Source organism: Natator depressus, chromosome 1 (assembly GCF_965152275.1).
Source record: "Natator depressus isolate rNatDep1 chromosome 1, rNatDep2.hap1, whole genome shotgun sequence".
Taxonomy (NCBI): domain Eukaryota; kingdom Metazoa; phylum Chordata; order Testudines; family Cheloniidae; genus Natator; species Natator depressus.
In genome coordinates, this window is record NC_134234.1 from 237,551,950 (window position 1) to 237,562,088 (window position 10,139).

Sequence of the window (10,139 nt, forward strand, 5' to 3'; positions counted from 1 at the left end):
CCACTGGATCGATCACTGCCCGTCGATCCTGCAGGTAATGTAGACAAGTCCTTAATCTAAGATGTTGTATTTACATAGCACTTTTTATTAAAAAACAACAGATCCCAAGGAGCTTCACTGGTCATAAACATATGAAGATTATTCCCCAAACCAGCGAAAGAAGAAAGTCAGTGAAATGCTCTACAAGTTCAGAGAAGCACTGCAAGACAATTTTGAACTGAAACTAAGAGTGGACTAGTGTAGCGGTTCTCAAGCTGGGGTCTGAGTGTACTCCAGGGGGTCCACTGGCCCCGCTGATCAACTCCTCCTCCTACCTCCTGCACACCGCAAGGGAAGAGGCAAAAAGAGGTGGGGAAGAGGAGGGGCAGGGGTACAGCAGGAAGAGGTGAGGTGGGACGGGGCTTGGAGGAAGGGGTGGAGTGGGGGCGTAGCGGGGGCTGTGCATCCCCAGGGAAAATAAAAAGCCAGCTTGGGGATCCGCTACAAATTTTAAATAAAAATAGAGGTCCTCAGGTTGCTAAAGTTTGAGAACCACTGGACTAGTGGATTGATTTAAATCAAGATATTAAAATAATTATTTAAATCATCAAGTGGAAAAAGTTGATTTTAGTAATCAATTTTAATCAACTTTTCCATTTATATGCCAGTTATTTTCTAAAGCAGTGGTCCCCAAACTTTTTACCTCATGCCCCCGCTTACCATTGTCCACACCCCGCCCCCCCCAGAGCCGGGACTGGGGCCACAGTTCGGGGGGCGGGAACGGGACACAGACAGGGGTAAAGGGGCCAACGCTGGGGGCAGGAGAGGAACCCTGCCCGGGGCTGACAGCCCAGGCCCCTGGGCATGGGACCAGGGCCAGGAACAGAGCTGGGTGGTGCTCCCTCCCCCCGTGGGGGCTCACCTGGGCCCCAGTCGCACCCCCCCAAACATTCCTCTGTGCACGCTCCACCGTTTGGGGACCTCTGTTCTACAGAAAGGTGCATTCTCACTGGTTGATGTAACTATTAAAACAGGTTTATTAACAACCAGAGCCTTTACACTACATCTGGTACATCTTTTTGCTACATTAAAGGGTACATTATAGCTATATATATATATATATTTTGTTTAAGAAATTATATATCTTAATATTTTCAGATTCTTATTAATTGTACATTTTTAGTATGTTAGGAAATGGTTAAATATGTATTGCTTATTTACTACATAATTAACTTTTTGCTCATGATTTGTGTCAAGCTGCATTCGGGTCATAGCTGGAATTTAAACGCACAAAACAGCATATAAATTTATTTTTATTAACAAAACAACCTTATATGTTTTGGATACACAAATTTCTCTTCTCAGAACATGTTTCACATTTACAACTAAATAAGTTTAGGCCTTAACATTTTTTATTAAATTCAGATTTCATTTTCAACAGGTTCATTTTTACACAGAAAAATATATATATAATTTAAACAACAAAATCAAGAAATCCAATTTAAATTTTAAATGATTTTTATATAGAAAAAACACCACTTTTTTCCACCGTGGTTTAACCTGGCAGTAGTTGGTCTCCGAGAATGTCTCCATCTGCTAGAATTCCCCATAGCACCTGCTTTTGCAGGAGTTGGAAAATAACTACACACATCTTGAAGTATTGCCACTCTGGCCACATCTACATTATGTGTGCTATAGCAGCATAGCTAAGATGCCATAACTCCGTTGCAGTATCCCGTAGTGCAGATGCAGACTACAGCAACGGAAAGGGTTTTTCATGCTGTAGGAACTCCACCTTCCCAAGCAATGGTATCCTAGGTTGACAGAAGCATTCTTCCATTGACTTAGCTGCATCCATATCAGAGGTTCAGTTGGTAGAGCTATGGCACTCAGATGTGGACTTTTCACACCCTTTAACACCGTAGTTATGTCGACCTATGTTTTAAGTGTAGATCAGGCCTAGGTGACACTAACTGGTTTTAGTAAATGGTCAAAAATTCATCAAAATTTAAACATTTCAGTTCCTACTGGAAATTAATCAATATTTCATCTGTTACTATTTCTCAAGTTGTTTGTAGTGGTATTGTAGTCATGTTGGTCCCAGAACAGGTAGGTGGGTGAGGTAATATCTTTTGTTGGACCAACTTCGGTGAGTGAGAGAGACAAGCTTTGGAGCTACACGGAGCTCTTCTTCAAAGCTCAGTGTAGCTCAAAACCTCTTTCACCAACTGAAGCTGGTCCAATAAAAGATATTACCTCACCCACCTTGTCTCTGTTTCTCAAGTGATATTTAACGGATTGAAAAACAGTGAAAAGCTCTGTGGTAGTCATTTATTTGGGGTGTGGTTTTAGTTAACCTTAGAATGCGCATTTAATTACATTATCCCATAAACAAATGGTTTAATTTTTTTTTTAAAAAGAACAATTAAATGACCTAATGAAGAGGTTCTCAACCTTTTGCAAACTTTGACCCTAAACCATGATGTTGATAAATCATTAAAACCCCAATTTCCATTAACTTTATTACAGTTTTCATTCATTTTTAGTAGTCTGCAATGCCATTTAATTTCATGTTGCATAAATTAAAAGTGATAGTTGAAATATAAGTTAACCAATTGGTATATTAGTTTAAAAACATTCACACAAGTATAGTCAGTGGGACAGCTGAGCAGACCTTTCAGAATAAACAGATACTCTAGTGATAAGCGAAGTATAAATACCTCTATAGATAGAAAAATGGCAAGAGGCAAATCAAAGCAATAAGTCAGTCAGTAAGGTAGGAAAGATGAAATGAACAGAAATCATATGCCCGTATGCTATACCAAACATCAGCACATGCACTCCAATGTAGGCACATATAACTGTGCAGCCAAGTCACATCCTTCAGCCACCTGATCTATATGCCTCGAAATCATTTGCCATTCAAATCCTCCACACTCTTCCTTGTGTTTACATTTTAAACTTCCCTCAAGAGTTGTCCATTAGAGATAGATATTTGATATTTCAATACTCAAAGCACATTCACCTGCAAAAAACCCTGCACACCTGTCCAATTTATTTGAACATTAACATTTGATCGACATACCTGGTTGTTATATGTATGTACAGAGATTTCACTCAGTTTAGTGAGATCACTAGAAATGACATATTATGGGTGTTGTAACGATGCTCACTCTATAATACGGTAACCCCCAATTAAACAGAAAGAGTGGGTGTCTATATTCCTGTAACAACAATGAGGAGTCCAGTGGCACCTTAAAGACTAAGGAATTAATCTGGGCATAAGCTTTCATAGGTAAAAAACCCACTTCTTCAGATGCATTGTACACTTCTTCTGTACAATGTTATGCCTCTCTGAATAAAAGCTCACTGAGAAAACCATTGCTTTGTTTCTATTAATTACACGGCAAGGATTCCAGAACTTGTTAAAACTTACTAAATAAACAGTTAAAAAGAACTGCCCCTCACAGGGTTTCTGGCACGTCCCCCTCCAAGCACCTGGGGTAGAGGCGGATGCCGCAGACAGGGCTGTAGACGAGCCGGACCCCGGGTCTGGCACGGCGTTTCCCCCTCTCCCGAAGGGAGGAATCAGTCAGCCACGCGGCCCTGGGCACCCCGTGCAGGCGTGGCCGAGCCGGGACTCGGGACCTGCTCTCGGAAGAGCAGAGCGCGGGGCTGGGGAGCTGCCAGCCCAGGGCACGGCGGGGTCGCTAGCTGCAGCGCCAGCCGCATCACCTGTGGCGCCCGCGCTGCTGGGCGGCCCGGGGCGGGAGCGCGGGCGGGGGGAGGGCACGTCCTTCAGCCACCGCGCCCCAAACCGTCACCCGCGCGCGGACACACCGCAAGGCGCAGCCCCCTCCCCACCGAGAGGCCAGGCAACCAGTGGGGTGGGGGGGGGAGGTGGTAGCTGGAGAGGGGCCTGTGGCGGGGCTCCTCCCGCTCCGTCACCGGTACTGACACTGCCCCCCCCCCCCGCCTCGTGACCGCCCCCGCGCGCTCGCCCCCTGTGAAAGTTCTCAAGGCACCGAGTCCGACCCCGGGGGAGGGGGCCGGGGCCTCGCGCGCCCGCGCGGAACCCCCACCCTCCTGGCCACGAGCCGCACGCGCGCGCCGAGGAGGGGAGTGAGGGGCGCGCGTAGAGTGCAGACCCCTTACCTGAGTCTCGCGAGGCGGCGGCAGCGGACGCGCGGCGCTGCCTCCAACCTGTGCGTGCGCGCGGCGCTCGCAGCTGCCCTAAATTACAGACGCCGCCATGATGGGGGGGGGGGAGCGAAAGGGCATCAGGTAACGTTACCGTGGTCACGTCACGCGGGAACTGGAAGGACGGTTCGCGTCGTGTGACCTCCACGCGGCGGCGATAGCAAACCCCCCTCGTCTCTAGCCAATGGGTAACTTCCGCCTCGGTACCTGTCATGGCGGCGGTGAGGGGCGCGTGAGGGTGAGATAGGCGTCCGCCTGACTCGCTGCCCCGTTGCAGCCGGGCTTCCTCCGCTCAACGCGTGACAGAAGCTCCCTCACGCCGGCCCAGGCTCCCTCACCCCGACTGCACGGTCCTGTACCCCGATCCCACTGCCCCCTAGGGCACTCTCCTGGGGTCGTCCTGTCCCTGCGACTCTCTGGCCCATTGCCCTCGATGGGGATGGGCTTGTCCTGGGGCCTCCTGGCCCCATTGCCCCCAGTCCTCTTGGCCCCGTGTCCCTCTGACCCAACTGCCCCATGGAGCTGGGCTGGGATCATCTGTCCCTGTGTCCTCCTGTCTCATTAATATTTCCACTATTTTAAATCTTTCTCTCAGCTCCAAAATCCAGAACAAAAAAACCACACCAACTCCACCTCACCAAACCTGCTCTCCCACCCAACTAAAATATGTGCGCCCCCAAGAAAACTAAGCGTCCCTACTGACTGTGCCAAAAATCATCACCCAGCTGAGCAAATAATTCACCAGGGTACAGCAAAAAAGACATTGCATTGCAATACAGGGTTGTTGGCTATTATTTTTATTATTATTTGTTAAGCAGCAACTGCTTGGTCTATGTTGAGTAGAAAGGAACTGCTCCAGGAAGCAACATTCAATAACTCTCCCAAATGTAACACATGCTACAAATGCTTTATGTGACCTGTGAACATTCCACAAGCTGATCGCTTGGAGAAAACTGACACAGTCCCCAAATACCACAGTAATAGTCAGCCCTACCCAATAAACTTAGGCCTGGTCTACACTACAAACGTAGGTTTACATAAGCTGCGTTAAATCAATCTAATAATGTATGTGTCCACACTACCGAGTCCCTCCCGTCAACCTAAGAAGCCTGTAAAGTCGACTTCTATACTTCACCTCTGCGAGAGGCGTAGTGCTTGATTCGACATCCATGGGTCAACATGGGGATAGTGTAGACACTGCGTTGTGTAATTCGAATGAATTGGCCTCCGGGAGGTGTCCCACAGTGCTCCACTGTGACCACTCTGGAGAGCACTTTCAACTCCATTGCACATCAGCCAGGTACACAGGAAACAGACACTTCACTGTTAAAGCCCCAGGAACTTTTGAATTTTCATTTCCTGTTTGAGCAGCATGGAGCGCTCACCAGCACAACCAATCATGGAGACTCAAGACCGCAAACACGCTCCAGCATGGAGTACTCACGAGGTGGTGGATCTTATTGCTGTCTGGGGAGAAGAGTCTGTGCAGGCAGAGCTCCAGTCCAGCAGAAGAAATGCTGACATCTATGCCAAGACTGTGCAGGGTATGGGGGAGAAGGGCTACACCAGGAACACGCAGCAGTGCCACTTGAAAATGAAGAAGTGTATCAGAAGACAAGGGAGGCAAACAGTTGTTCTGGTTCTGCCCCACAGACATGCCACTTTTATGAGGAGCTGCATGTGATTCTCAGCGGCAACCACACAACTACCCCAAAATGCTCAGTGGATACCTTCCAGGAGTCCTGGGCGACTTCGAGCAACAATGAGGAGGACATTGTTGACAAGGCAGAGGAGGAGAATGTAAGGTAGGCAAGTGGAAGATCCATTCTCCCTGCCAGCCAAGAACTGTTTTTAACCCTGGAGCCCATCCCTTCACAGGACCAATTGGCAGCGGAGCATGATGCCGGGGAAGGCTCCTCTGGTGAGTACACATTTCCAATCAAACTGTAGGGGTTACGTGCTATTATTTTTTATGTTTAATCTGAACAAAAAAATAGGTGTAGTGGGTATTGGTGGCCACTCCAGCTATGCAGAGGGTGCTCTCCAAAAAAGACTATTTATGTGCATGGGGATGGCGTGGGAATCCTCCATGGAGATTGCTAGGAAACTTTCATGGAGGTACTCTGCAATCCTTTACTGAAGGTTTTTGGGAAGGACTGCCTTATTTTGTCCCCCATGGTAGAACACTTTCCCGTTCCACTCCAGTATTAACTCTGCTGGCATCATTGCAGCATAAGGACCAGGTCTGCATCCAGACACTTGCAGCATCTGTTCCCTTGCAGCCTCTGTTACCCTCAGGAGAGTGATATCGCATAGGGTCACCGAGGAGAAATGAGGGGAAATTTTCAATGCTAGCCCTTAAACCGCAAACAATTCAACAAGTAATCCACCCACCGTTTGGTGAAATATGGGTAACACAACCATGCTTTCCCAAAGGTGCCATGGTTGGAAGGGATCACCGTGTATTGCAAGCAGCATTGGAAAAAAAGTGGGGAAGGGCTTCCTATTTGTCTCCCTTCGCACTCCCACAACACTGTGCTGTGCCGCTTTTGTAACAAACTGTTTGGGGGGCTTTACACTGGTGCCTGTCCTCAAGCACTATCCAGGTTGCTAGGGGAAAGGGGACTATTCTCAAGTTCCAACCTGTGATCCCAAGGATGTCTTCACAAAAGCAACAGCACAAGACCTCTTGCCCATGCCTTGTGGCCTTACTCACCATGGCTGGAGCAGCAAACCGACTCTTGCAATAGCCAGCAGTTGTGATTACATTGTGGCTTTCAGTGAAGTGTATTGAGGGATGGTTTTTTTTTTTATAAAAAAAACATTAACCTTGCACCAGAAACAGTGTATGCACTGTTAATGCTACCCTTGTGCTTTGCATTCCTTGCAGCTGAAACCTTGTTCACCAATGCATCCTCCACACTGGGACAGAGACTTTCCCAGATTAGAAGGCAGAAAAAGAAGACTCGGGAGGACAAGTTCAATGAGTTAATGCGTGCCTCCAAGAGTGACAAGACGGAGCTCAGAGCATGGACGATGATACTGTCTGAGAACCTGGACATGGACAGGGAGGACAGGAGAGCATGCAGGGAACAAGAGCGTGCCACACAGGAAGAGATGCTGCGGATTATGAAGGAACAATCAGACATGTTGAGGCATCTGGTTGAGGTTCAAGAAAGGCAGCTGGATGCGAGAGTCCCTCTGCAGCCTATGCTGAACCTGCTGCCATCATCACCCAGTTCTACATCCTCCTCTCCCAAACGTCCTATAAGGCGGGAGGGAAGTTCGGTATCCCTTGCACTCAACACCAGGGGAGGGTACAAGGACCAGAAGGCATGCATTCCCACACCTTTGATTGTTATTGCAGTGCATCTGTAAGCAAGCTTTCCTTGTTCCCCCCCCCCCCAGTGTTACCAACCCTTTTGCCCCAGAATATCTTACTTTTCTTTGCTGTCTCTGTGTGTTTGTGTGCATAATAAAACTTAATGGATTGAGGAAAAAAGGCTCTTTATTCATTCAACACACGGTGGTTGGTGGGGGTGGAGTTTACAGGGGAGAAAATGCAATAGAGGGGACAGTTTGGTAAAAACAACATAGATAAGTGTCACATTACTCTGGCTCATTGTTGAAACTGGCTTTCAAAGCCTCACAGAGAGCAGAGCCCCTTGATGTGCTCTTCTTATTACCCTGGTGTCTGGCTGCTCAAAATTGGCTGCCAGGCGATTTGTCTCAACCCCCGCACCCTGGCAGAAACTTTTCTCCCTTTGTTTCACAGATATTATGAAGCACAGAAGGCAGCAATAACAATGGGGATATTGTTTTCACTGAGGTCTAACCTAGTAAGCAAACAGCACCAGCAACCTTTTAAACATCCAAAGGCACATTCCACCATCATTCTGCATTTGCTCAGCCTATGGTTGAACCAGTCCTTACTGTTGTCCAGGCTGCCGGTGTACAGCTTCATGAGCCCTGGGAGCCCTGCAAACTTGGATCACAACAGATCCCACAGTAGATTTACCCACTCCAAATTGAAGCCCCTCTGACCAGTAGCAGTTTGGCGTTGCAAGCTTCAACAGAGCTATCACTACTCATTTCTCCACTGTCAGAGTGGCTCTCATTTTAGTATTGCTGCGTTTCAGGGCTGGGGAAAGCAATTCACGCAGTTCCTGGAAAGTGGCCTTTATACATTCAAAAGTACTGCTGCCACTGCTCATCATCCAATAGCTGCATAACAATGTGGTCCCACCAGTCAGTGCTTGTTTCCTGGGCCCAGAAAGAGTGCTATACCATGTCAAGGTGATGTGTGACTGTCACCAGCAACTGCGAATTGCTCCGCTCTATGTCTTCCATCAGAGCTGCTCGTGTGGCATCACACTGTTTTGCACGGCGGCTCCTGTATCAGCTGTATAAATACTGAAGGATAAGGCCTGAGGTGTTTGTAATGCTCACAACAACAGTGTACAGCTGAGTGGGATCCATGCTTATCATGTTATGGCATCGATGTGGGTAACCCAGGCTTGCGAAAAAGGCTTGGTTTGTTTGACGTTGATTCCAGGGAGGAAGGAAGGTAAATGCGTCATGGGATGCTAATGCCATGTTCCCATAACCACCTGCATCAATGTTTTGGTCCCATAAGGCATTGCAAGCCCAACTCCAAATTGGCTACGTGCACTGTGGTATAGCTACCCACAGTGCAGTGCTCCATGTGTCAATGGAAGCCCTGCTAGTGAGGATGCACTCCGCCAACACAATGAGCGTAGTGTAGACATACAAGACCAACTTGCTTAAATCGGAGGCTCGATGTCGACTTACATATAAGTCGACTTAACTTTGTAGTGTAGACAGGGCCTTAGTTTACTCAGCCTCAAATCACTAATATATCCTACAAAATATTATGTTGTGAAGATGCATTTTCCACATGGCGATGTTTTCATACAAAATAAGGAAACTGTGCAAACATAGGATTATTTTTTGTTGACATGCACTAGGAGAAATACCACAATATTACACTATGCCAGTTGTTGAAAAAGTGGCAAGCCTATGTAAGACCCAAATTTGTCTTCATCCCACACAAACTTGTAGACGCTTGTACACTAATTTTAGGCTTGATATCCTGTATAGGTTTCAGAGACTAAAGGATGACGGATCTCCAACACTTAAATGTTCATACTTCCGCAGATATAGCATTTTTAGAATTCAATAAATAGTTTGTAAACTGTGCCGCTAGGTGGCAACATAATGTCTCTCTCTCTCTTACACAATTTACAGGCAGACTTGGAGCTGCTAGAGGCATTCCATTTGCACTGTCAGCACCAAATACTGAGTATAAAGTGGTTTGACTTTGAGTGTACTGTCACAATTGTGTAGAGATCTGTCCTTCCTTCAATCACTCACTCATTTTATTAAAAAGTGGTGTTGCATGCTCATCAGCCATGTCACCTGGATGGACAAAACACGCCCTCACACTGTGTTCTCAGACTCACTAGGGATATGCTAAGGGGTACACGCTCTGACCTTACCTAGTGCCACTCATGAGGCCTCTCCAGAGATTTGTGGATTTGCAGGATTGAGCCAGATCTGGGAACTTCACTACATGATGGCTGGTGCAATGCCATCAACCTGGTCGCTCTGTCTGGTCGGTGCAACCGTCCTCAGTACAGTATATATGTTTATGATGATTACACACACAAGAACATTTCATATTCCATCCACTAGAGAGCAGTGGTACACATACCTGTTACAGTGGAAAAGATAAAAAAAGATATAATTAGATAATAATTCTTGTGGGAAATTTGGTAATCTTGACAATTGTATAGAGGTAGTGATTTTAGGAAATCCTGCAGAAAAAAGTTACTTGAAATAATGAAGCTTTAAAAAAAGTCTAACTCCATGTCTGCGATCCAGTCCACATAGGTAAGGTTATAGCTTACAGAATTGTTGGAGAGCTAAGAAAGAAGAAG

General features: G+C 46.8%; 2 protein-coding genes across 3 annotated transcripts in view; one reads left to right on the forward strand and one right to left on the reverse strand.

The window, feature by feature from the left end:
• Positions 1–4,267, reverse strand: part of BCL2L13 (BCL2 like 13) — an 85,388-nt gene extending 81,121 nt beyond the window's left edge. For both annotated transcript variants that reach the window (XM_074938688.1, XM_074938693.1), the window contains exon 1: positions 4,135–4,267. The gene's annotated coding sequence lies outside the window, so the exon portion shown is untranslated. The remainder of the gene's footprint in view (positions 1–4,134) is intronic.
• Positions 1–10,139, forward strand: part of BID (BH3 interacting domain death agonist) — a 185,137-nt gene that overhangs the window by 122,185 nt on the left and 52,813 nt on the right. The gene's annotated exons all lie outside the window — the stretch shown is intronic.